The sequence below is a fragment of the Macaca fascicularis genome, chromosome X (genome assembly GCF_037993035.2).
Source record: "Macaca fascicularis isolate 582-1 chromosome X, T2T-MFA8v1.1".
In the NCBI taxonomy this organism is placed as follows: domain Eukaryota; kingdom Metazoa; phylum Chordata; class Mammalia; order Primates; family Cercopithecidae; genus Macaca; species Macaca fascicularis.
In genome coordinates this window covers 474257-500707 of record NC_088395.1, presented here as the reverse complement: position 1 = coordinate 500707, position 26451 = coordinate 474257, and the positions used below count along the sequence as shown (strand labels likewise).

The 26451-nt window shown below is 48.0% G+C and overlaps 1 long non-coding RNA gene across 1 annotated transcript in view; it reads right to left on the bottom strand.

The window, feature by feature from the left end:
• Window positions 1-20451: 20451 nt before the first annotated feature.
• LOC141409419 (uncharacterized) overlaps window positions 20452-26451 on the bottom strand; it is a 30122-nt gene continuing 24122 nt past the window's right edge. The window contains exon 3 of the long non-coding RNA XR_012430007.1: window positions 20452-21255. This is a non-coding gene — a long non-coding RNA (uncharacterized lncRNA). The remainder of the gene's footprint in view (window positions 21256-26451) is intronic.

The following is a 26451-nucleotide window of genomic DNA, read 5'->3' as shown; positions in this document are numbered from 1 at the left end:
CTCTTTCCTTTTCATGGCTATGTAGCATTCCACTAGGTTGTAGCCTGTGTGGGAGCCTCTTTCCTTTTTCTGGCTGTGTAATATTCCACTAGGTCATAGCCCGTGCCAGAGCCTCTTTCCTTTTCATAGTTGTGTGGTATTCCACTAGGTTGTAGCCTGTGTGGGAGCCTCTTTCCTTTTTGTGGTTGTGTGATATTCCACTAGGTCGTAGCCCATGCCAGAGCCTCTTTCCTTTTCATGGCTGTGTAGTATTCCACTAGGTTGTAGCCTGTGTGATAGCACACTGCATTGTAGCCCAGGCCAGAACCTCTTTCCTTTTCATGGTTGTATAATATTCCACTATGTTTTAGCTTATGCCAGAGCCTCATTCCTTTTCATGGCTGTGTAGTATTCCACTAGGTTATAGCCTGTGCTGGAACCTCATTCCTTTTCATGGCTGTGTAATATTCCACGAGGTTGTAGCCCATTCCAGAGCCTCTGTCCTTTTCATGGCTGTGTAATATTCCACTACATTGTAGCCCATGTCGGAGTCAGCTGCGGTGACTCATGCCTGTCATCTCAGCACTTTGGGAGGCTGAGGCGGGCAGATCACGAGGTCAGGAGTTTCAGACCAGCCTGGCCAACATGGTGAAACCCCATCTCTACTAAAAATACAAAAATTAGCTGGGCGTGGTGGCATGTGCCTGTCATCCCAGCTACTCAGGAGGCTGAGACAGGAGAATCGCTTGAACCCAGGAGGCAGCTGTTGCAGTGAGCCGAGATTGTGCCATTGCCCTCCACCCTGGGTGACAGAGTGAGACTCCATCTCAAAACTAAATAAATAAACCAAAATAATAAATAAAAATAAAATGCATCTTTCACACCAAAAGGAACCACGGCTTCTTGAAGAGATAGAAAAGAGGCCAGGCGCAGTGGCTCACACCTATAATCCCAGCACTTTGGGAGGCCAAGGTGGTAAGATCACTTAAGTACAGGAGTTCAAGACCAACCTGGGCAGCATAGCAAGACCCCATCTCTACAAAAAGTTTAAAAATTACCTGGGCCCGCTGGTGCATATGCGTGTCATCCCAGCTACTTGGGAGGCTGAGGTGGGAGGATCGCTTGAACCCGGGACGTTGAGGCTGCAGTGAGCTATGATCTTGCCACTGCACTCCAGCCTGGGTAACAGAGCAAGACTCTATCTCTTAGAGAAAAAAAAAAACGTTTTGAAGGTACAGGAAGCATTTTAGCTCAAGATCACTGAGCCGTTTAACAGCTCAGTGTGACCTGTGAAATGTGAAGAGTGTATGAGATGATGTGAGGGCATCATTATTAATCTTCTGATGTGTGAAAATCATATTTATTATGAAAAAAGACTTATTTTCAGAAGGTGGGTGCCACTATACGGTGGGTAAAAAGTTGTATATGCAACGTATTGACAAACTTGTTTTTGGCCGGGCACGGTGGCTCCCGCCTGTCATTCCAGCACTTTGGGCGGCCGAAGCAGGAGGATCACTTCAGGTTGGGAGTTCGAGACCAGCCTGGCCAACACGGTGAAACCCCGCCTCTACTAAAAATACAAAAATTAGCCGGGCGTGGTGATGGGCGCCTGTAATCCCAGCTACTCAGGAGGCTGAGGCAGGAGAATCACTTGAACCCAGGAGGCGGAGGTTGCAGTGAGCCGAGATCATGCCACTGCACTCCAGCCTGGGCAATACAGCAAGACTCCATCAAAAAAAAAAAGAAGAAGAAGAAAAGAGGAAAGAAGAAAGAAAGAAAGAGGAAAGAAAGAAAGAAAGAAGAAAGAAAGAAAGAAAGAAAGAAAGAAAGAAAGAAAGAAAGAAAGAAAGAAAGAAAGAAAGAAAGAAGGAAGGAAGGAAGGAAGGAAGGAAGGAAGGAAGGAAGGAAGGAAGGAAGGAAGGAGAGGGAGGGAGGGAGGGAGAGAGGGAGGGAGGGAGGGAGGGAAAAGAAATCTGTTTTTTAAAAAATACTTGCTTAATATATGTCTCTTATTCATGTGTATAGATAGGTATATTTAATATCATTTCAATGGGTAAATAAATTACTTGTTTATATATTTAGCTCATTTATTTATATGGGCATATCGGTGAATACACACACAACGTGTATATATATATATATATATATACACACATACATATATATATATATATATATATATATATATATATATATATATATATATAAATGGCACAATGCTGGCCAGGCGCGGTGGCTCACACCTGTAATCCCAGCACATTGGGAGGCTGAGGTGGGAGGATCACCTGAGGTCAGGAGTTCGAGACCAGCCTGGCCAATATGGTGAAACCCCGTCTCTACTAAAAATACAAAAATTAGCCAGGAGTGGTGCCAGGTGCCTGTAATCCCAGCTACTCAGGAGGCTGAGGCAGGAGAATCACTTGAACCCGGGAGGCGGAGGTTGCAGTGAGCCGGGATCGTGCCACTGAACTCCAGTCTGGGCAACAAAGCGAGACTCCGCCTCAAAAAAAAAAGAGGAAAAAAAAAAAAAGGCTCAATGTTAGCCAGGCACAGTGGCTCATGTCTGTAATCCCAGCACGTTAGGAGGCTGAGGCAGGAGGATCCCTTGAGCCCAGGAGCTCGAGACCAGCCTGGGCAACGAGGTGAAAACCTGTCTTAACATGAAAATCAAAAACAGAATAAACTGGCACAATGCTAATTACTGAAGCCAGGTGGTGGGTTTACGGGAGTTCTTGTTAGCGTTCTTTTGGCTTTTATATATGGCTGGGTGGTTTTTAAAAACAATACCAATTTCAGCCGGGCGTGGTGGCTCACGCCTGTAATCCCAGCACTTTGGGAGGCCAAGGTGGGTGGATCACCGGAGGTCAGGAGTTCGAGACCAGCCTGGCCAATGTGGTGAAACCCCGTCTCTACTAAAAATACTAAATAATGAAAATACTAAAAAATAAAAATACTAAATAATAAAAATTAGCCTGGCGTGGTGGCAGGCATCTGTTATCCCAGCTACTCGGGAGGCTGAGGCAGGAGAATCGCTCGAACCCGGGAGGCGGAGGTTTCAGTGAGCCGAGATCGCGCCACTGCACTCCAGCCTGGGCAACAAGAGTGAAACTCTGTCTGAAATAATAACAACAATAATAATAATTATTATTATTTAAAAGTAAAAGTCTCGGGAGGCTGAAGGAGGAGAATCTCTTGAACCCGGGAGGCAGAGGTTGCAGTGAGCCGAGATTGTGCTGTCGCACTCCAGCCTGGGCGACAAGAATGAAACTCCGTCTCAAAAAAATTACAATAGTAATTTAAAGTTAAAAGAATCACCGATAATTCTGATAGTCAGACAAGTTAGAGACAAACATTGACATGAAAAGCATGTCAGGGATGGAGACATTCCTGCTAGTCCGAGGCCCTGCAGGCAGCTCAGTGGGCGTTTGTGCAAAAATCCTGGGGGAGGATAGTGGAGTAGGGGGGACCAGAGGGGGTCTCACCCTCATCAGCCCTATCCTGGTGTCTCGTCCAACAACGTTCCCTGGTACACAACCCCCATCTTCCCCACTGCCATCTATGTCATGAGTATGTTCTAAATTTAATTTAATTTTCATTTTTGCCCTCAGAGGAACTGAGTGCAGCTGGTCCCATTGAGCTTCTTGGTCCTCAAGCCCTGAGGACTGTTATTAAATATCCCCTCAGCTGGTGCTCAGCATGCAAATCACATCCCAATTGGTATGCAAACAGCCTGGGTGCACCCCTCGCTGTGTTACACACCTGGGCAGAGGCCTGGGGGCAGAAACCCGGTCTCCAGGGCTCCCTGCGGAGCTTTCCAGCCCAACTCAAGGCCGCCTTTTCACCGTGGGAAGGAAAGGGCCCCTGATTCCAGCTCTAAATGCCAGTGGAAAAGGAATCCAACATTACGAGAGGCTGCGGAATAAAAATGCCTCTTAAAGAAATGAAAAAAGTGGCCACGGGACGATGGTCATCGTGAGGGCTTTGAATCGTCCTGCCCCTCGCAGTGACGGCCCTTGTCACTTTGCTGCTACGAGCTCCATGGGAGAGCCTTAGCCAGGTCCTGAGAGACAGGTACACTCACACCCGGGAGAGGCTCACGCTGGCAAAACCCAATGCGAGGGGAGCAAAAGTAAACAGCCAGGCAGCTTCAAAAAGGAGGGAATACAGTTAAACGGGAGAATGCCACTAAGAGGCAAAGGACTGCTGAAAGTTACCTCGGTATACACGCACACACACACACTATACACACATGCACACACACATATATACACACATGCACACACACACTATACACACATGCACACACACACACTATACACACATGCACACACACATACACACACACATGCACACACACACTATACACACATGCACACACACACTATATACACATGCACACACACACACTATACACACATGCACACACACATATATACACACATGCACACACACACTATACACACATGCACACACACACACTATACACACATGCACACACACATACACACACACATGCACACACACACTATACACACATGCACACACACACTATACACACATGCACACACACACACTATACACACATGCACACACACACTATACACACATGCACACACACATATATACACACATGCACACACATACTATACACACATGCACACACATATATACATGCACGGATATGCATACGTAACATATACAGGCAGAAACACATTTACATACACACGTTCTAAACACATACACACATATATGCACATACACTGAGATATACACACATACACAAATACACACATATTATAAACACATACACACGTATACATACACAGATATGCATAAAGAACATATACATGCATACACACATATACATACACACGTTATAGACACATACACACGTATACACACATATACACACATTATAAACGCATACACATATATATGCATACACTCAAATATACACACATACACATATACACCCATATCATAAACACATACACACATGTATACATACACAGGTACACGTAAAGAACATATACATACATACACACATATACCTACACACGTTATAGACACATACACACGTATACACACATAAACACATATACACACATTATAAACACATACATATATATGCATACACTCAAATATACACACATACACATATACACACATTTTATAAACACACACTTATATATACACATGCATGCACATATATACATACACACAGATATGCATACATAACATATATATGCATATACACATACACACGTTATAAACACACACATATACACGCATACATACATATACACACATTATAAACATACGCATATATACACATGCAGACACATATATACATACACAGATATGCATATACACACGCACGTTATAGACACATACACACATGTACACACATACACATCATAAACACATACACACATATACGTACAGATATGCATGCATACATAATATATGCAGGAACACATGTACATACACATCTTATAAATGCACATATACACATATACACACCTACACACATATATACACAAACACACAAATATACACACATACACACACGTATTATAAACACACACATATACACATGCTCAAATACACACATACACAAACATATACACACATACAAACACATACACACATATACACAAACACTGAAATATACACACATACACTTATATACACACATGCACACATATTAACACACACGGACACATTCACACATATACACACACGTATTATAAACATATACACACACATATAAAAATACACACAAATATACACACACATACACATACGTGTCATAAGCACATACACACATATATACACACATACACAAAAATACATAAAAACATATACACAAACACCTGTTTTATAAACACACACACACATGCACATACACAAATGTGTACATAGACCCATACACATACACACATTATAAACACATATGCACCTATATACACATAGACACAAATATACACTCATACACATATACACACATATTATAAACACATACACATATTCACATACAAAGAAATGCACACATACACTTACACACATTATAAATACATACACACATATGCACACAAATATACACACAGATATACATACATATGCATGCATACACACAAATCCATCCACACATATACATGTGTAAAACATAAGTCTGTGCCTACACACATTATATATACACATATTATACACATATACACACAAATATACACACACAACACATATACATACACACATTATATATACAGTCATACACACGTATACCATCTATACATATATACATATGCACATGTTCTATATGCACACAAACACAGGACATACACATAAACACACATGCACATGCACCTATATACCCACATACACATGTATATGTACACAGATACACACATATGATGTGTATAAATGAACACACACGTATACACGCATATACATACATACACACAGAAATATACACATGCACACAGATACACATACATACACACACATATATACACAGCACATATACATACACACATTCTATACACACAGTCATATACATATAGGCATATGTATACACATATATGCACGCACATGTTACATACACACACAAACACACACATAGTATACACAGCACACACATAGTATACACAGTATACATAGCACAAAAACACAGACACACACATATATACACAGACAGACATCTGTATATACACAGATACATACATATGCATACATATAAATAAATACACACAGATACACATATACACATTCACATTTAAAACATGCACATATATTCACATAGAGAAATACACACATGCATACAACCATATACAAATACATACACACAGGTACACACATACACACACACATCAATATACACATATGCATACAGACATACACACACACGCAAATACGTACGTGTCCACACATAGGCACCTGCATACGGCTATACGCATCCGTGCAAACTCATACCTATATACATGTACATACGTGCACCTGCAGACACATATGGACGCACACCTGCACACACACATGCACATTCGCACACATATGTCAGGCCTCTGAGTCCAAGCGACGCCATCGTATCCCCTGTGACCTGCAGGTGGACATCCAGGTGGCCCGAAGTCACTGAGGAATCACAAAAGAAGTGAAAACGGCCTGTTCCCGCCTTAACCGATGACATTATTACCTTGTGAAATCCCTTCTCCGGGCTCATCCTGGCTCGAAAGCTCTGCCACTGAGCACCTTGTGACCCCCGCCCCTGCCCTCCAGAGAACAGCCCCCTTTGACTGGAATTTTCCTTTACCCACCAAAACCCTATAAAACGGCCCCACCCCATCTCCCGTCACTGACTCTCTTTTCAGACTCAGCCCGCCCGCGCCCAGGTGATTACAAAGCTGGATTGCAGACACGCAGCCTGTTTGGTGGTCTCTTCACACAGACAGGCGTGACAATATACACATGGGATGGCTTCTCTACCCATTACACTTCCGTTAAACACCTGGCGCTTAAAAATATTTACAAACAATCATGGTGAGCTCCTGAGGACACTGGTTCGGCTTGATGAAGAGAGAAGCCTTGCAAAGTTTGCAAGACACGTCCAGCTGTGAACGGCAACATCTCCATCCAGGTTGGGCGCGGTGGCTCACGCCCGAAATCCCAGCACGTTGGGAGGCCGAGGCAGGAGGATCGCCTGAGCTCAGGACTTTGAGACCAGAGTGGGCCACGTGGTGAAACCGTGTCTCTACAAAAACGAAGAAAAAAAAAATTAGCCGGGCACGGTGGTGCTCACCTATAGTCCCAGCTACTCGGGAGGCTGAGGCGGGAGGATCGCTGGAGTCCAGGCGGTGGAGGCTGCAGTGAGCTGCGGTTGTACCACTGCACTCCAGTCTGGGCGACAGAGTGAGACCCTGTCTCTAAAACAAAAAAGAGACAGAGAGACAGAAGGAAGGAAGGAAGGAAGAGAGGAAGGGAGGGAGGGAGGGAGGGAGGGAGGGAGGGAGGGAGGGAGGGAATAGAGAAAGAAAGAAGAAAGAAAGCGAGAGAGAAAGAAAGAAAGAAAGAATGAACGAACGAACAGGGAGGGAGGGAGGGAGGAAGGAAAGAAGAAAGGAAGGAAGGAAAGGAAGGAAGGAAGGAAGGAAGGAAGGAAGGAAGGAAGGAAGGAAGGAAGGAAGGAAGGGAGGGAGGGCGGGAGGGAGGGAGGGAAGAAAGGAAGAAAATAGAGAAGGAAGGAAGGAAAGAAAGAAAAAGAAAGAAAGAAAGAGAGAAAGAAAGAACAGGGAGGGAGGGAGGAAGGAATGAAGGAAAGGAAGGAAAGAAAGAAAGAAAGAAAGAAAGAAAGAAAGAGAGAGAGAGAAAGAAAGAAAGAGAGAAAGAAAGAACAAACGAACGAACAGGGAGGGAGGGAGGAAGAAAGGAAGGAAGGAAAGGAAGAGAAGGACGGAGGGAGGGAAGGAAGGAAGGAAATAGAGAAGGAAGGAAAGAAAGAAAGAAAGAGAGAAAGAAAGAAAGGAAAGGAAAGGAAAGGAGAGAGAGAGAAAGAAAGAAAGAACGAACGGGGAGGGAGGGAGGAAGGAAAGAAAGAAAGAAAGAGAGAGAGAGAAGGAACAGGAAGGAAAGAAGGAAGGAAGGAAGGAAAGAAGGAAGGAAGGAAGGAAGGGAGGGAGGGAGGGAGGGAGGGAGGGAGGAAGGAAGGAATTAATTCTCCATGCAGCCCTCAGAATACCCCGGAGAACGGTTTCTCCAGCAGCCGCTGTACTAGCCTCGCTCCCGTGAAACTCTGGAATGTGTCTGCCCCACTCCCCACGGTCACGTTTCCTTTCCCGTCACTGCCCTTCCTCCAGCTGTCTGTGGCTGCCCCGGGGGCAAGGTCAGGCTGAGGAGAGACCCGTTATCCATCCGGACATGTCGCAGAGTGTGGTCAGCGCCAGAGGGACGACGGCCCATGGTTCGAGGGGACGGTCTCCGGGGATGGTCTCCGTGTCCTGCACGGACGTGAGACAAAAGTCAGGATTAGTAACAGGTACCCAGGGCCTCAGGACAGAAGGAACCACAGCTACTGGAGAAACAGACCCAGGAAGGAGGCAGGTGCACAGAAGGAAGCAGGGCTGTGCCTCCTGGAAAGACAAGAATCCCAGCCCTCACCCCCAGTCCCCTGCACACTCCCGAATCCTCCCTGCCGCCCCACACCAGTGAACACCAGCTGTCGCCTCCCAGATGAAGACACGAGCCGGCTCGCCTACCTCGCCCGGCCGACAGGGCCTGGTCGACTTTGATCTCATTCTGTTTGCTGTCGTCGGATGCGTGAAGCTGTCAGACAAAGAACTGTTGAAACACATCCCGCCTGACCTGTCAGGGCCAACAGGGCCCTGCGTGATGGATGATACAGAAAAACAAAAAAAAACCTGTAGCACCCAAACCACAGACACTCCTTCCCGGGACAGGGAAACGCGTGCAGGCCACACAAGAGGCCGATCCCATGGGCTCATACCACAGTCAACACTTTGGCCAGGACCAGGTCCCCCGGCCCCTTCAGCCTTCTTCTGATCAAAGACTCCGCCGTCGCCCCACTCCTGTCCATGTAAAGATTATGCTTTTTTTTTTTTTTTTTTTGATATGTGAGTTTGGCTCTTCACACGTGCGTTTACCTACTTTGCAGACACGCCAGCCACACATCACAGCAGGTGTCGCCTTGCAAGGAAGCATCAGCCCTGACGTGGGGTCTGCCGACCTCGGGAAGGGACTGCCCTGGTGGGTGCTGTGTTCCCTTTGTCGTGAATCGGGGAAGGGGATGGCTCCATCCCAGGAATGCTTCTTACCGTGTCTTCACGGTCTTGTCCACACCATCTGCTGGTCTTCACGGCAAACGGATGCGAGGCGGAAACGGACCGTGCGCCCTGGCTGACCACGGATGGCTTCAGAGTTGAGGAAGTCTCTGGATAGGCAGGAGCTGTGGACGGGAACCTCTGTCAGATCAGCCTCCAAGGTGGACGGCCCCTATTTCGGTTTATTTTTGTCTCCCCTTCCTTCCTTCCTTCCTTCCTCCCTCCCTCCCTCCCTCCCTCCTTCCTTCCTCCCTCCCTCCTTCCTTTCTTTCCTTCCTTTCTTTCCTTCCTTCCTTCATTTTTCCTTCCTTCCTTCTTTCGTTTTTCCTTCATTCCTTCTTTCCTTCCTTCCTTCCTTTCTTCCTTCCTCCCTCCCTCCCTTCCTCCTGCTCTCCCTTCCTTCTTTCCTTCCTTCCTTCCTCCCTTCCTTCTTTCCTTCCCCCTCCTTTCTTTCCTTCCTTCCTTTCTTCCTTCTTTCCTTCCTTCCTTTCTTTCCTCCCTCCTTTCTTTCCTTCCTTCCTTCCTCCCTCCTTTCTTTCCTTCCTTTCTTCCTTCCTTCATTTTTCCTTCCCTCCTTCTTTCCTTCCTTCTTTCCTTCCTTCCTTCCTTCCTCCCTTCCTTCCTCCCTCCCTCCTTTCCTTCCTTCCTTCCTCCTTTCCTTCCTTCCTTCCTCCCTCCTTTCCTTCCTTCCTTCCTCCCTCCCTCTCTTCTTTCCTACTTTCCTTCCTTCCTTCCTCCCTCCTTTCTTTCCTTCGTTCGTTCCTCCCTTCCTCCCTCCTTTCTTTCCTTCGTTCCTTCCTCCCTTCCTCCCTCCTTTCTTGCCTTCGTTCTTTCCTCCCTCCCTCCCTCCTTTCTTTCCTTCCTTCATTCCTTCCTTTCTTCCTCCCTTCCTCTGTCCCTCCTTTCCTTCCTTCGTTCTTTTTCTTTCTTTAAGATTTTTATTTAGATATAATTCACATACCATAAAATTCCCCTTCTGAGGCCGAGCACGGTGGCTCACGTCTGTCATCCCAGCACTTTGGGAGGCCGAGGAGGGTGGATCACCTGAGGTCAGGAATTTGAGACCATCCTGGCCAACATGGTGAAACCCCGTCTCTACTGAAAATACAAAATTAGCCGGGCGTGGTGGCAGGTGCCTGTAATCCCAGCTACTCGGGAGGCTGAGGCAGGAGAATCACTTGAACTCGGGAGGCGGAGGTTGCAGTGAGCTCAGATCGCACCACTACACTCCAGCCTGGGCGACAGAGTGAGACTCTGTCTCAAAATAATAAGAATAAGAATAAGAATAATCCCGTTTGAATGATTTTCAGCGCTTTGCAATCACCACCTCTATTTCGTTCCAGAATATTTTTATCACTCCAGAAAGAAACCCTGCACCGAGGCAGTCATGAGCCCCCAGCCCCTCCCCGACCCCTGGCAACCACAAATCCACTTTCTGTCTCTTTCTGGGTTTGCCTGTTCCGGACATTTTATATAAATGGAATCCTGCACGACGTGGCTTTTTGTGTCTGGCTTCTCTCACTGAGCATGATGTCTTCAAGGTTCATCCACACTGCAGCCTGTGTCAGAGCTGGCTTCCTTCCTTTTCATGGGTGTATAATATTCCATCGCATGGATGGACCACATTGCGTTTATCCATCAACAGACACTTGGTGTCTGTTTCATCTTTCAGCGACTGTCAAGCTTGCTGCTGTGAACATTGTCCTACAGTCTTTGTTTGATTCCCTTTTTTTTTTTTTTTTTGAGACAGAGTCTCGCTCTGTTGCCCATATTGGTCAGGCTGGTCTCAAACTCCCAACCTCAGGTGATCCATCCGCCTCAGCCTCCAAAAGTGCTGGGAATACAGGCAGGCGTGAGCCACGGTCCCTAGGCCCCCTTTTCTTCTCTATCTGCCTAAAATAATGTCTTAATAACTCTTACCACAGTGGCATGATCTGCCCAAGCAGGCTGTATCCAGAGTCCACGGAGGGCTGGATCCGGGGGGAGAGAAGGGCTTGTTCCCAAGCTTCATCCCTTTTCATGGCTGAATAATATTCCATTGCATGGATTAAATGATACTTTGTTTATCTATTTGCCTATTAATGGATACTTGGATCGGTTCCACCTCTCAGCTATGGAGAATGGTGCTGCTATGAACACACATGACATGGGTGATGTGGACACCTGTTTTCAGTTGTTTGAGGCACATTCCTCAGAAGAGCATTTCTGGGTCCTATCTGGAGATACCGAGGTGATAAGTTGCTCTCAGCCCACAGATTCCTTATCCATAAGTTCGGCTGTGTCCCCACCCAAATCTCAGCTTGAATCCTAGCTCCCATAATTCCCGTATATTGTGGGAGGGACCCAGTGGGAGGTCATTGAATGGTAGGGGTGGGCCTTTCCCTTGCTGTTCTCGTGAGAGTGAATAAATCTCACGAGATCTGATGGATTTATACACGGCAGTTCCCCCGCACACACTCTCTTGCCTGCCGCCATGTAAGGCGTGACTTTGCTCCTCCTTCAGCTTCCACCATGATGGTGAGGTCTCCCCAGTCTTGGGGATCTCTGGGTCCATTAAACCGCCATGATGGTGAGGTCTCCCCAGCCATGGGGATCTCTGGGTCCATTAAACCGCCATGATGGTGAGGTCTCCCCAGCCATGCGGATCTCTGGGTCCATTAAACCACCATGATGGTGAGGTCTCCCCAGCCATGTGGATCTCTGGGTCCATTAAACCTGTTTCCTTTATAAATGACCCAGTGTCAGGGATGCCTTTACTAGTAGTGTGAGAACAGACGAATATATTTATTTAAAGGATGAAGCAATGCACTAGGTTTTAAAGACACATAGCTGATAATTTTCCTGTGTTGATCTCAATTTTTTGAAGTTAATCAATTTTTTTTTTTTTTTATTGAGATGAAGTCTTGCTCTGTCGCCCAGGCTGGAGTGCAGTGGTGCAATCTCAGCTCACTGCAACCTCCACCTCCCAGGCTCAAGCGATTCTGCTGCCTCAGCCTCCCGAGTAGCTGGGACTACTGGCGCTGCCACCACACCTGGATAATTTTTTTTTTTTTTTTTGTATTTTTACTAGAGACGGGGTTTCACCCTGTTAGCCAGGATGGTCTCGATCTCCTGACCTCTTGATCTGCCCGCCTTGGCCTCCCAAAGTGCTGGGATGACAGGCGTGAGCCACCGCGCCCGGCCCCAAATGAGAATCTTAAATGTGGCAAAAGAGGATAAAGTCAAAAAAGTAACAAAAGTTACCGTGCTTGTGGGTTTGTAAACTCCGAATAACCACACATACAGAAAATAACACAAAAGCTACAGGTACAAGAACAGTGATGGTCTTTTGTTTATTTGTTTATTTTTATTTATTTTATTTTACTTTTTTACAGACAGGACCTGGTACTATCACCCAGGCTGGAGTCACAGGCAAGGTCCTGTCTCTAAAAAAAATAAAATAAAATAAAATAAAATAGGCAGGGCACAGCGACTCAGGCCTGTCATCCCAGCACTTTGGGAGGCCGAGGCAGGTGGATCACGAGGTCAGGAGTTGGAGACCAGCCTGGCCAACATGGTGAAACCCCGTCTCCACTGAAAATACAAACACTATCCAGGCGTGGTGGCACACACCTGTAATCCCAGCTACTCGGGAGGCTGAGGCAGGAGAATCGCTTGAACCCGGGAGGCAGAGGTTGCCGTGAGCCGAGATCGCACCACTGCACTCCAGCCTGGGGAACAGAGAGAGACTCCATCACAAATTAATTAATTAATTAAAATAAATAAAAATAAATCACGGTTTACTGCAGCCCCAACCTCCGGGGCTCAAGCAACCGTCCTGCTTCAGCCTCCCGAGTAGCTGAGACTACAGGCTCACACCACCACGCTGGGCTAATTTTCAATTTTTTGGAGAGATGGGGTCTGGCTATGTTGCCCGTGCTTGTCTGAACTCCTGGCCTCAAGCTGTCGTCCTATCTAGGGCTGCCAAAGTGCTGGGATTACAGGTCAAGAACAGAAACATTCCGAGAAACCCAGCAGCCCTTCAGTAGACACTCCCTTCTAGCAAGGAAATCCTCCTTCTTCCCCTCATCTTGACATCTGGGGACATCACTTTCTTGGTTCTTTGTCTGTTTGTTTGTTTGTTTGTTTCGCTCTTTCTTCGTTTTTTATTTGTTTCAGATGGAGTTTCATTCGGTCGCCCAGGCTCCTCCCCCTTTGCGTCAGCAGCCACCTGGGAGAGAAGATGGAAGCTCACACTGGGACACGGGCAGCGTCCCTCTTCTCTTCCTGCAGTCAAATGTGTGCTTCCCACAGCATGAAGCCATCCAGGCGAGACTTACTGCGTTAAAGAAACTAAAACTAGGCAACCATCAAAAAGGATGAGTTCATGTCCTTTCCAGGGACGTGGATGAAGCTGGAAACCATCCTTCTCAGCAAACTCACACAGGAACAGAAAACCAAACACCACATGTTCTCACTCATCAGTGGGAGTTGAGCAATGAGAACACATGGACACAGGGAGGGGAACGTCACACACTGGGGCCTGTTGGTGGATGGGGGACTAGGGGAGGGAGAGCATTAGGAGAAATACCTAATGTAGATGACAGGTTGATGGGTGCAGGCAACCACCATGGCACGTGTACACCTGTCTCACAAACCTGCACATTCTGCACATGTACCCAGAACTTAAAGTAAAATAAAATAAAATAAAAAAGAAACTAATAACATACCAGAAAAAATGAATAAAGGGAAGGTGGTCCTGTGTCTAACACAGTATTACCATGTTTCCAAAAAAAAAGCCTTCCTTATCTGATATTATTCCCTGTCTCTGACCAGGATCATTTGCATAATGGACCACCGTTGAAAAACACAGGAGAGGAAGACAGATGGGGCCCGTCGTCCGCTACAGATATGGTGAACCGCCCATCCCCGGGGGGAGGGCTCCTGGGACAGAAAAATGGGAAAGGGAGAATCCAACTTGAAAAAACTAAAACGAAGTGAACAAAGGCGGCAATATGGAGAGAACGTACATACATCAAATCCTGAGAAGACACGAACTCCAAAGAGACAAACGGACCTTATGTTACAAGAAGAAAATAACGTTATGCAGGCTGGGGTGGAGGTGGGGGGTTAAAGGGAAGGGAAAGGACAGATTGAAGGCCAGGCTCTGCGAAGCCCCTTCACCTCCCACCCCAACTGGTCCCCGATGTCACTCAATCACTCCCCCACTTACTCATTTCTCCGTCTTCGAATCCAGCCGCGAACCTGAATTCCAGCATTGACCCATACAGGGCACAACTTGGGAGAAAATAATAAATACATCCCTCTTGGGACGACTCCCAAATCACTAAGTCAAAGGGAAAAATTCAAGCTGGGAACTATCTCAGGCCAACCCGCTCCCCTTTTTACTCCTAAAAAAAAAGATAGCTACTAGGAGAAAAGAGCTACAGGCTTCCAACCCCACAATCTGTCCACAAGGAAATTCCTCTTGGACAAGAGACAAGAGAGAACTCAAGAACTCATTGCATCCCTCTGTTCCCTGAGATAAATGCGTGTCTCGTGGCCTAATCAAAAGCTCAACAGGGCCGGGTGTGGTGGCTCGCGCCTGTCATCCCAGCACTTTGGGAGGCCGAGGCGGGCGGATCACAAGGTCACGAGTTCGAGACCAGCCTGGCCTAGATGGTGAAACCCCGTCTCTACTAAAAATACAAAAATTACCCAGGCATGGTGGCGGGCGCCTGTAGTCCCAGCTACTCGGGAGGATGAGGTGGGAGAATGGTGTGAACCCGGGAGGCGCAGGTTGCAGTGAGCTGAGATTGCACCATTGCACTCCAGCCTGGGTGACAGAGTGAGAAGAAAGAAAGAAAGAAGGAAAGGAAGGAAGGAGGGAAGGGAAGGGAAGGGAAGGGAAGGGAAGGGAAGGGAAGGGAAGGGAGGGAGGAAGGAAGGAAAGAAAGGAAAGGAAAGGAAAGGAAAGGAAAGGAAAGGAAAGGAAGGAAGGAAGGAAGGAAGGGAAGGAAGGAAGGAAGGAACGAAGGAAGGAACAAAGGAAGGAGAGAAGAGAGAGAGGGAAAAGAGAGAAAAGAGAGAGGACAGAAAAAGGAGAGGGAAAGAGAAAGAGAGAAAACAAAAAGAGAGAAAAGAATGGGGAGAGGGAGAAACAGAGAGAAGAGAAAGAAAGAGAGAGAGAGGGAGAGGCAGAGTCCAGTCCGCAATCCACACAGAGCTTGCAGCCTCTGCCAGTGCGAAAAGCCCCAGCACAGACCCTTCATCTTCTCAGCGGAGAAAGGAGCTCCTGCTCCCGCAGGAAAAGGGGCTGGGGGCAGAGGAGCCGTAGGTGGCCTCTTATCTCTCTTATCCCAGCCGGCTGAGGCTGCCGCTGTCACAGAACAGAATACAGTGGGTGACTTACGAACAGCAGACATTTACCGCTCACAGCTCTGGAGGCTGGAAGACGGAGATCAAGGTGCGGTGGGTTCTGTGCCTTTTCTCTGTGCCCTCACGTGGAGGAAGGGGCCGGGGAGCTCGCCCCGGTGTCCCTTTTATAAGGTCACTCATCCCATCCATGAGGCTCCAACCCTATGACCTCTTACCTCTCAAACAGTCCATCCACCAACACCATCAACTTTGGAGAGAGGATTTATTCTCTTAATTATACTTTAAGTTCCACGGTACATGTGCAGAACGTGCAGGTTCGTTACGTAGGTAGACACGTACCATGTTGGTTCGCTGCACCCATCAACCTGTCATCTACATTACGTATTTCTCCTAATGCTGTCCCTCCCCTACCCCCGTCCCCCAACAGGCCCCGGTGTGTGAAGTGTCCATGTATTCTCGCAAAGGACATGAACTCATCCTTTTTCATGGCTGCATAGTATTCCATGGTGTCTGTGTGCCACATTTTCTTCGTCCAGTCTATCATCAATGGACAGTTGGGTTGGTTCCAAGTCTGGGTTTTAAGCTCCACGTGCATTAGGTATATGTCCTAATGCTCTCCCTCCCCTAGCCCCCACCCGCCGACAGGCCCCAGTGTGTGATGTTCCCCTCCCTGTGTCCATGTGTTCTCATTGTTCACCTCCCACTTATGAGTGAGAACATGCGGTGTGTGGTTTTCTGTTCCTGTGTGAGTTTGCTGACAATGATGGTTTCCAGCTTCACCCATGTCCCTCCAAAGGACATGAACTCATCCTTTTTCATGGCTGCATAGTATTCCATGGTGTCTATGTACCACATTTTCTTTATCCAGTCTATCATCGATGGGCATTTCGGTTGGTTCCAAGTCTAGCTTTTAAGCCACACATGCATTAAGTATGTGTCCTAATGCTCTCCCTCCCCTAGCCCCCACTCCCCAACAGGCCCCAGTGTGTGACGTTCCCCTCCCTGTGTCCGTGTGTTCTCATTGTTCAACTCCCACTGATGAGTGAGAACATGCGGTGTTTGGTTTTCTGTCCTTGTGTGAGTTTGCTGAGAATGATGGTTTCCAGCTTCACCCATGTCCCTCCAAAGGACACGAACTCATCCTTTTTCATGGCCGCATAGTATTCCATGGTATCCATGTACCACATTTTCTTTATCCAGTCTATCATCGATGGGCATTTGTGTTGGTTCCAAGTCTTTGCTATTGTGACCAGTCCCACAATAAACATACGTGTGCATGTGTCTTTACAGTAGAACAATTTATAATCCTTTGGGTATATACTCAGTAATGAAATTGCTGGGTCAAATGGTATTTCTGGTTCTAGGTCCTTGAGGAATCGCCACACTGTCTTCCATGGGGGTTGAACTAAGGACGGGGAGACAATTTCAACACAGGAATTTGGTGAACACAGACTGCTTAGGCCACAGCTGAGCATTGGACAAGCATCACTGCTGAGCGGGCTGCCCTGTGGACACCACCTATCTGCATACCCGCTTACCTGTCAAAGATCAAATGCCAAGGAGGTCAAAAAACCCAACGTTTATCAAGCTCTCTGTGGGAACCACGTCCTTCTGCACACCTGGCCTGATGAAGACACGGATAGAAACCGCGTTTGTTGGAATCTGAACACGGAGATACCGTAAATACCCTGCCAGAAGGAAGGAATCTCTGAAAACATTCTCACAACGGTTATATTAACAGATGTTTCATCTTTTCATCTTCCCTGCCTTGGGTAGGGCTTTGCGAGGTCTTCGTAGAGAATTCCCGTTGAAGCCTTCAAGAATCCTCTGCCTCTGGAAGGATTCGAAGGTCTTGGTGGAGACAGCGTTGAAGAAATATCATTAAAAGCAAAATCTGCCGACCCTGAGGACCTCGCCACAAAGGTAAAAGAAACAAGAAAATGATTTCATTATCGAACCAGCATCAAACCAGAATGCAAAGCCCGTCACAGGCAAGACACTAAAGAGGTGGCAACGACACAAAGAAATCTCAGCCTTCCGTAGAGCGAAGTGTGTACAATCCATTGACTTAGCTGGGTTTTGCAATCTCGAGTCGGGTGACAAGTTAGACCCTCCTCGTCCCCAGACACTGGGGCTACGGGCATCTTCCTCCTTCATGAAAAAGATTGACACGCATTTGAAAAAGACAAAAAAAAAAAAAAAAGAAATTCTGAAAGAGGTAAGGGAGGGGGTTGGGAAAGCCTCTTGCCTTATTTTTAACAGGAAGAATCAAGCCTCTTATTCTTAACTTGTCTACACGGCAGACATTCTGCGCTGGTCCCGGAGGAGCCTTGGGGCTCTTCGGACCCTGGAAGGCTTTCTGGGGTCTTGGTGAAGGCAGGCGGCCCTTGAAGTGATGCCCCAAGCTGCACGACTCAATTCACACAGGGCGGGGCACAGCAAGCCGTGGGTCCCAGGACACCAGCGGCTACGTCATCAGTACTGGGATGCCAGTGGCCATGTCATCAACACTGGAAACCCAATAACCACGTCACCAATCCTGGGAACACAAATGGCCATGTCACCAACACTGGGACACCAATGGCCACATCATCAACACTGGCACACCAGTGGCCACGTCATCAACATTGGGACACCAATGGCCATGTCACCAACATTGGGACACCAATGACTGCATCATCAGTACCAGGACACCAATGGCCGTGTCAGACACCAACGGCCACATCATTGATACCAGGATACCAGCGGCTGTGTCAGACACCAATGGCTGCGTCATTAATACTAGGATACCAACGGCCATGTCATTGATACCAGAATACCAATGGCCGCGTCAACAATATCAAGACACCAATGGGTGTGTCATCCATACTGGGACACTAATGATCACATCAACAATATCAAGACACCAATGGTGTGTCATCAGACCTGGGACACCAATGGCCACATCATTGACACCAGGACACCAACGGCTGCCTCATCAATACTGGGACACCAACAGCCACACCATTAATGGTAGGACAGCAACGGCCAGCTCATCAATACGGGACACCCAATGGCTGTGTCATCAATACTAGATCTCAACGGCCACATCTTTGAGATGGAGATACCAACGGCTCGGTCATTGACACTGGGACAGCAATGCCCACGTCGTCAATACCAGGAGACCAATGGCCAGAACAAACATCAGCGTCCCAGTGTCTGCCTTTGGAATGTATTTGCTGACTCTTCTCTCCACCTCACACAGAACTCAAAGCGTCTCCCCTTCAACACAAAAAGTCCTCTTCTCCTATGCAATACTTTACTCCTAAAAGAGCAATTTGAAGCTTTTGCTGAAAGATGGATGGAGTTTAATGATATGAGTATTTTATTTTCATTTTTTTCTTTTTTTTTCTTTTTTTTTTTTGAGATGGAGTCTCGCTCTGTCACCCAGGCTGGAGTGCAGTGGCGTGATCTCGGCTCACTGCACCCTCTGCCTCCCGGGTTCAAGCGATTCTCCTGCCTCAGTCTCCTGAGTAGCTGGGACTACAGGTGCATGCCACCATGGCCAGGTAATTTTTTATTTTTATTTTTATTATTTTGTATTTTTAGTAGAGACGAGGTTTCACCATGTTGGCCATATCATCTTGATCTCTTAACCTCGTGATCCGCCCGCCTCCGCCTCCCAAAATGCTGGGATTACTGGCCACCGTGCCCGGCCTGTCTCTTATTTTCAACAGAAAGAATCAGGCCTCTTGTGAAGTCTACAGTAGTCGAGCGTAATGTTCCCTGGGTAATCTCCAGGGGGTGGTGGGGGCTGAGAAGGTACCACTAGCCACATTTCTGTGTTTTTCCTTCCTGACAGTAAATATCGCACACTGTAAAATTAGTATTCAGTGGTGCAGAAGAATAAGTAGTTAAACATCCAGAGGGCCAGGATATGAAACCAAAAAAAAAATGCCACTTCCGCATAAGAATTATTTTGCCGCCGGGCGCGGTGGCTCACGTCTGTCATCCCAGCACTTTGGGAGGCCGAGGCAGGTGGATCACAAGGTCAGGAGTTCAAGTCCAGCCTGGCCAACATGGTGAAACCCCGTCTCTCCTAAAAATACAAAAATTAGCCAGGCGTGGTGGCAGGTGCCTGTAGTCCCAGCTACTCAGGAGGCTGAGGCAGGAGAATCACTTGAACCCAGGAGGCAGAGGTTGCAGTGAGCCGAGATCGCACCACTGCACTCCAGCCTGGGCAACAGAGCGAGACTCCATCTCAAAAAAAAAAAAGAAAAAAAAGAAACACTTCTCTGTTTTTCTCCTGCAAGGATCAGCAAGCAAACATGTGACATATTTTTTTTTAGAAAAGAAAAGGTTTTAGTCGCGTGACATAATATGTCAAGAAATGATTCGCATCTCAAGACGAGACACTTGGAGGTCACTGGGGTTTACGACGTTGTCCCTGGCACACGGTTCAGTTGGGAGTCTGCTCTTGACCTGGCACACGAGCCTCTCCTGGGCGCTGCCACGCAACACGGCGTTCAGAATGTCACAGAAGCAAACGAAATGAGGCGTAAACACATCAGGGACATCTGATGACTACGTTGGGGTTTTTCTTCTTCTCTTTTACACATCATGCTGTTTAATTATGGTTTTGTTGTTTTTTGGGGTTTTTTGGAGATGGAGTCTTGCTCTGTCCCCAGGCTGGAGTGCAGTGGTGCGATCTCGGCTCGCCGCAACCTCCACCTCCCGGGTTCACGCCGTTCTCCTGCCTCAGCCTCCCGAGTAGCTGGGACGACAGGCGCCCGCCACCACGCCCGGCTCATTTTTTTATATTTTTAGTAGAGATGGGATTTCACCATCGTGGCCAGGCTGGTCTTGAACTCCTGACTTTGTGATCCACCTGCCTCGGCCTCCCAAAGTGCTGGGATGACAAGCGTGAGCCACCGCGCCTGGCCCCTGCAATTTATTTATTTATGTATTTTTTGGTGGCATATTCTGAAGCTGTTCAGGGTCTCCAGGCTAATTCTTGAGAGAGTCACCATTTTCCCTCCAGTGGAAACTTGCAGCTTCATCGGGAAATGGTACGTTTCCATCAGGATGTAGGGGACCTCGTAGAACCACCATGCTATTTGGACAGGAAAAGCAAAAAATGTTTTTAAAAAAAAAAAAAAAAAAAAAAAAAAAGCTGACGCGCTTGTTTTTTAATACAGGACGTAACTTAATTAATTAACTCTAAAATCCAGCATATAAAGTAGACAGCTGGCCACGAGAAGAACAGTAATTGATTTTTTTTCCTATCCAATACAGTTGCATAATTTATTCTTATTATTCATTTATATGGCATCTCTCTTTTGAGAAGTGCATAATGGTTTTGCAACTTTGGCGTCTTATTAAACATTCATAATCGCCCTCAGAGGACAGAAAGAAGCCGATATTATTACATTATCCAACAATTTCTCCATGAAAACCTATAATTGGAATGAAAAAGCAATTTCAAGGAATGAAATAATGCCAGGGAAAGGTAACACTGAGATAATTGAATGATCGGTTGTTCTGATACTCAGCACAAAAGAGTTGTAAATTGACTCTTGTCCAGCTCGGGTACCACGTTGCTAACTGTGACGTGACCACAGACCCCAGGAATGCAGCTCCCTACAGGTGGGTGTCTGCCTCTCCCGGCGAGGAATCGGGAGGGAGTCACTTCCTGTCGCGTTCTGCCTGCTTTTGGAAAGATCTCAGAAGCAGAGAGGGAGGGGGAGAGGTTGAGAGTGAGAGAGAGACCGCGGTCCCCCCTCAGCCCTCCAGACTGTTCCTCACAAGACAGACACGGCCACCTCGGCCCAGAGACGGACGCAGCTCTGTCCGCAGGACGTAGGGACGGACACAGCTCTGTCTTCAACACCCGCAGGCAGATGCAGCTCCGTCCCGGGACATAAGGGCCGTCTACACAGCAGGCTCGAATCCAGCTGCATCCCAGGACCTAATGGCCATCTATGCAGCAGACTCGGATGCAGCTGTATCTTGGGACCTAATGGCTGTCTACACAGCTGACTGGAATCCAGCTCCTTCCCGGGACCTAATGGCCGTCTACACAGCAAACTTGGATGCAGCTCCGTCTCAGGATCTAATGTCTGTCTACACAGCAGGCTCGGAAGCAGCTGTGTCTGGGGACCTAATGTCTGTCTACACAGCAAGCTCAAACCCAGCTCTGTCCCAGGAGCTAATGGCCATCCACACAGCAGACTCAGATGCCGCTCCGTCTCAGGATCTAATGTCTGTCTACACAGCAGGCTCGAATCCAGTTCCGTCCTGGGACCTAATGGCTGTCTACACAGCACACTCGGATGCAGCTGTGTCTTGGGACCTAATGGCCATGTACACAGCAGACTCAGATGCAGCTCCGTCCCGGGACCTAATGTCTGTCTACACAACAGACTCGAATCCAGCTCCATCCTGGGACCTAATAGCCATCTACACAGCAGACTCGCATCCAGCTGCCTCCCGGGACCTAGCGGACGTCTATGCAGCGGGGTTGGCGGCCCACCCTGAGTTTATTCAGCTGCGGCCTTGCCCTCATGCCGTGGAGACTCCCGGCTCTTTCCAATCTTTTTTTTTTTTTTTTTTTTTATCACTGCTCTTGCAAAGGTTCCGTCGAGCTTTTATGCTGAGCTATCAAATTAGACCGATCGATTTTCTTCCTGTGTGCAGAGGCAGACGGGGCGCGACCGGCTTTATGAAGTTATAATGAACTGAACACCGAGGTTTCCGTGTCCACACTCCACCGAGGATGTTGTTTGCCTCCCAGACACACACACACACACACACACACACACACACACACACAGAGGACCAGCTTGCGGAGGGCCGGATCCTGCAGCCGGCTGGGGGCAGATGTGCACAGTCCTGGGAAGGACGAGCAATCCTCGGACTGGACCCCCATGAAGAGGGAGGGAGGGTTCGAGGCCTGGCCGGTCCCCGTCCCGCGCTCCCGGGACACTCTGGCCGTAGGATTTGCAACCGATTTACATTTCGTGTTGCCTCTGCCGGGTGAGAGGGCTCCGGGAACACAGCACAACGCCAGGCCTGCTGGTAGATAAGATGTTTCCCGGGTGTCTCTCGGAGACCTGGGTCTGGAGAGCCGGGTGCAGGCCCCGGAGGGCTTTGGGGACCGGATTTGCACTGGGGATGGCCATTCTTGCCGGGATTAAGAGGATTAAAAACCATTAAATGACCATCGTGCCACTCCCCACAGCAGACTTCCTTTCCTGCACGTGTCCTTCTAGAGGGCTCCGGGTACCCGGAGTGACGTACAGCAAACAAAGGGTGTCCGTTAGCATGAGAAAGGCAAACTGTTCGCCCCCCGGGGTGCCCATGATCTCTGCCCTATTGTTTTCCCCTTCGACACGGGGCTCCCTTCCTCCCCATTCCCTTTTTTTTTTTTTTTTTTAATGTCTCCATGCGGGAGCTCAAGGTGTCATATTAATTATTTAAATCTTGGGAAGATTTTTCAGCAGCGAGATCCACCAAGGCCCTGCTCGGAGCCAGAAGGCCTCGGATCTCTGTTACTTTTTCTTAATTACAGCTGAAGTAGGAACTTTGATCTCCCGGCACAGAATGGACAGAGAGAAGGCGGAGACACTTCCCATGCCATTCTTTTTCTTCTTTTTTTTTTTTTTTCCTTTTTTCTTTTTTGCCACACCTCTCCTCTGTCTGGGCTGTTTTTCTACCGTAGGACACTGTGATTTACCTCGTTCTGGAAAACAATTCACATAGAAAAGGAATGTAAACAGCTCCAAGGGCCGGCCAGGATTTCTACGTAGAAACCAGTGGTTTCTACGTCGGTCCCCACCTGCCAACGCACTTCTGTTATTTATTTTGGAGGTGGCGGGAGCAGACGAGGGGCCCCCATCCCAGGCCTCCAACATCGAGACCCATCTTGCCTCATTAATGCATCTGTTGCTGCAGAGGAGCAAAGGCCTGTGTTACTCTGCAAAAAAAAAAAAGCCTCGTGATTTTGCAGACCAGAGCTTCCCCCAGAAAGGGGGTCACCTCCCAGGCCTCCTTAGAATTCCTGTTCATTTACATTTATGTCATGCAAAAAGCAGAGGGTGACATGCAGCACACAAGGGGAAAAAATTAAAGAGAGATATCAGAAAGTGAACCAGGTTTCACGGAAGATGAAACTCGTGAAAGTTTGGAGACACCGGAGGCCCCAGAGGAACGACGCTACAGCTCTCTGTGGAGAAAATCAAACAGATGCTCCCATCTCCACCAGCCAGCCCGGCCCTGGGGCTGGAGCCCACCCTGGGTCCGCCCCGAGCCCGCTTCTCGCTGAGCTTTGCATATACAAGCCTTCATTAGCGCCCGACGCAGAACCATCCGGGCCCCCGGTTGCCTTTGGAACGATTCAGCCGCGTGTCACCCCGTGGGTCACGGGCGGTTTCTCTCTCCGTTTGCCGGGAACGGGAGGATGTGAACATTTGCTGCCATGACCCGGCTTTGAAAGAGCCGGTCTCACAATATCCAGCCTCACAGTCGTCCTGAGGTTCTGAGGTTTGGGGTGTAAATTATACCCACAGGATGGCAAGCTTTGAGCTTTTTTTTTTTTTTTTTCTTTCTGCTCTCTCTCTCTTTTTTTTTTTTTAAATAAGCTTGCATATTTGAGAGTGGATTTTCTGCCTCAGAACTAATTGGGGTTTACAGCTGTTAAGGTAATGAGATGCTCTCTCTCTCGCTGTCAGACTGTGGGAGACAGTAGCAGGGCGTTCTCTCCGGCCCGCGGATCCCAGAAGACGAGGGTGTGGACAGACTTTTCCCTTTATCCCCATAATCCAGCACCTCTGGGGCCCAGGGGCAAATGCATGCCTTGTGATGATGTCTGTGCCTCCCCTAAAGACCGCAAGGCCACAGGAGGGCCAGGAACAGGCTGACAGTTGCTCCGATTCCAACAAAGACGCTCCCACGTCTCAGGGCAGGGAACGGGATAAAACCTCTGTTATTTGTCCCGGAAAACGGTCCAAGCCAAAGACTCACCTGGTCAGGTGAATCATGTGGGTTTCAGAGTCCCAGACACCAGCTCAGGACTGTAACGCACCCAAGGGAAAAAAAAAATGGAATTGCTCTAAAACAGTGGTCTGTAGGCAGAGATGGTTAAAAAAAAGCAAATGGGGCCGGGCGCGGTGGCTCACGCCTGTCATCCCAGCACTTTGGGAGGCCGGGGCAGGCGGATTATGAGGTCAGGAGATCGAGACCATCCTGGCCAACGTGGTGAAACCCCGTCTCTACTAAAAATACAAAAATATTAGCCGGGCGTAGTGGCGGGTGCCTGTAATCCCAGCTACTCGGGAGGCTGAGGCAGGAGAATGGCTTGAACCCAAGAGGTGGAGGTTGTAGTGAGCTGAGATCGCACCACTGTACTCCAGCCTGGGTGACAGAGCAAGACTCCATCTCAAAAAAAAAAAAAAAAAAGAAAAGAAAAAAGAAAATTAGCCAGGCCTGGTGGCAGGTGCCTGTAGTCCCAGCTACTCAGGAGGCTGAGGCAGAAGAATCACTTGAACCCGGGAGGTGGAAGTTGCAGTGAGCCAAGATCATGCCACTGCACTCCAGCCTGGGCAACACAGCAAGACGCTGTATCAAAAAGATGCAAAAATTAGCTGGGTTTGGTGGCAGGCATCTGTCATCCCAGTTACTCGGGAGGCTGAGGCAGGAGAATCACTTGAACCCGGGAGGCAGAGGTTGCAGTAAGCGGATATTGCACCACTGCACTCCAGCCTGGGCGACAGAGCGAGACTCCGAGACCCCTTCTCCAAAAAAAACTAATTGAAAAGAAGCTGCGCCCCCAACCACCTTGGACCCTCATTCTCAGGACCTCCTGGAACTAAGTCACGGGCCGTGGTCACTCCTATTTGACTCAGAATAAATCTCTCCAAATATGTTACCGACTTTAGCTCTTTTCATCTACAACCTACTCCCATCTCCCTTCATCCAGGATAATCTCATCTTACTCTTGACAACAATGACATCTACAAGGACCTATTTCCAACAGAAATTGCGTTCTGAGGTTCACAGTGACCACTGAGGACAGAGAGTTGAGAGACTATTGCATCCAACACAGGAGCCATCAATGGGAAAAGGTGAGCAGGTGAATGGCCTGGCGTCTTCTCACCCGTGTCCTCACTCCCCACCTCCAGTGATTCCCAGACCTCAAGGTCAGGGGGACAAAGGCCCCTGTGCTCCCAATGCAGAAACAGCACCAAAGGCCAAGTGTGTAGTCTCACACCTGTAACCTCAACACTTTGAGAGGCCAAGGCGGGAGGACCTG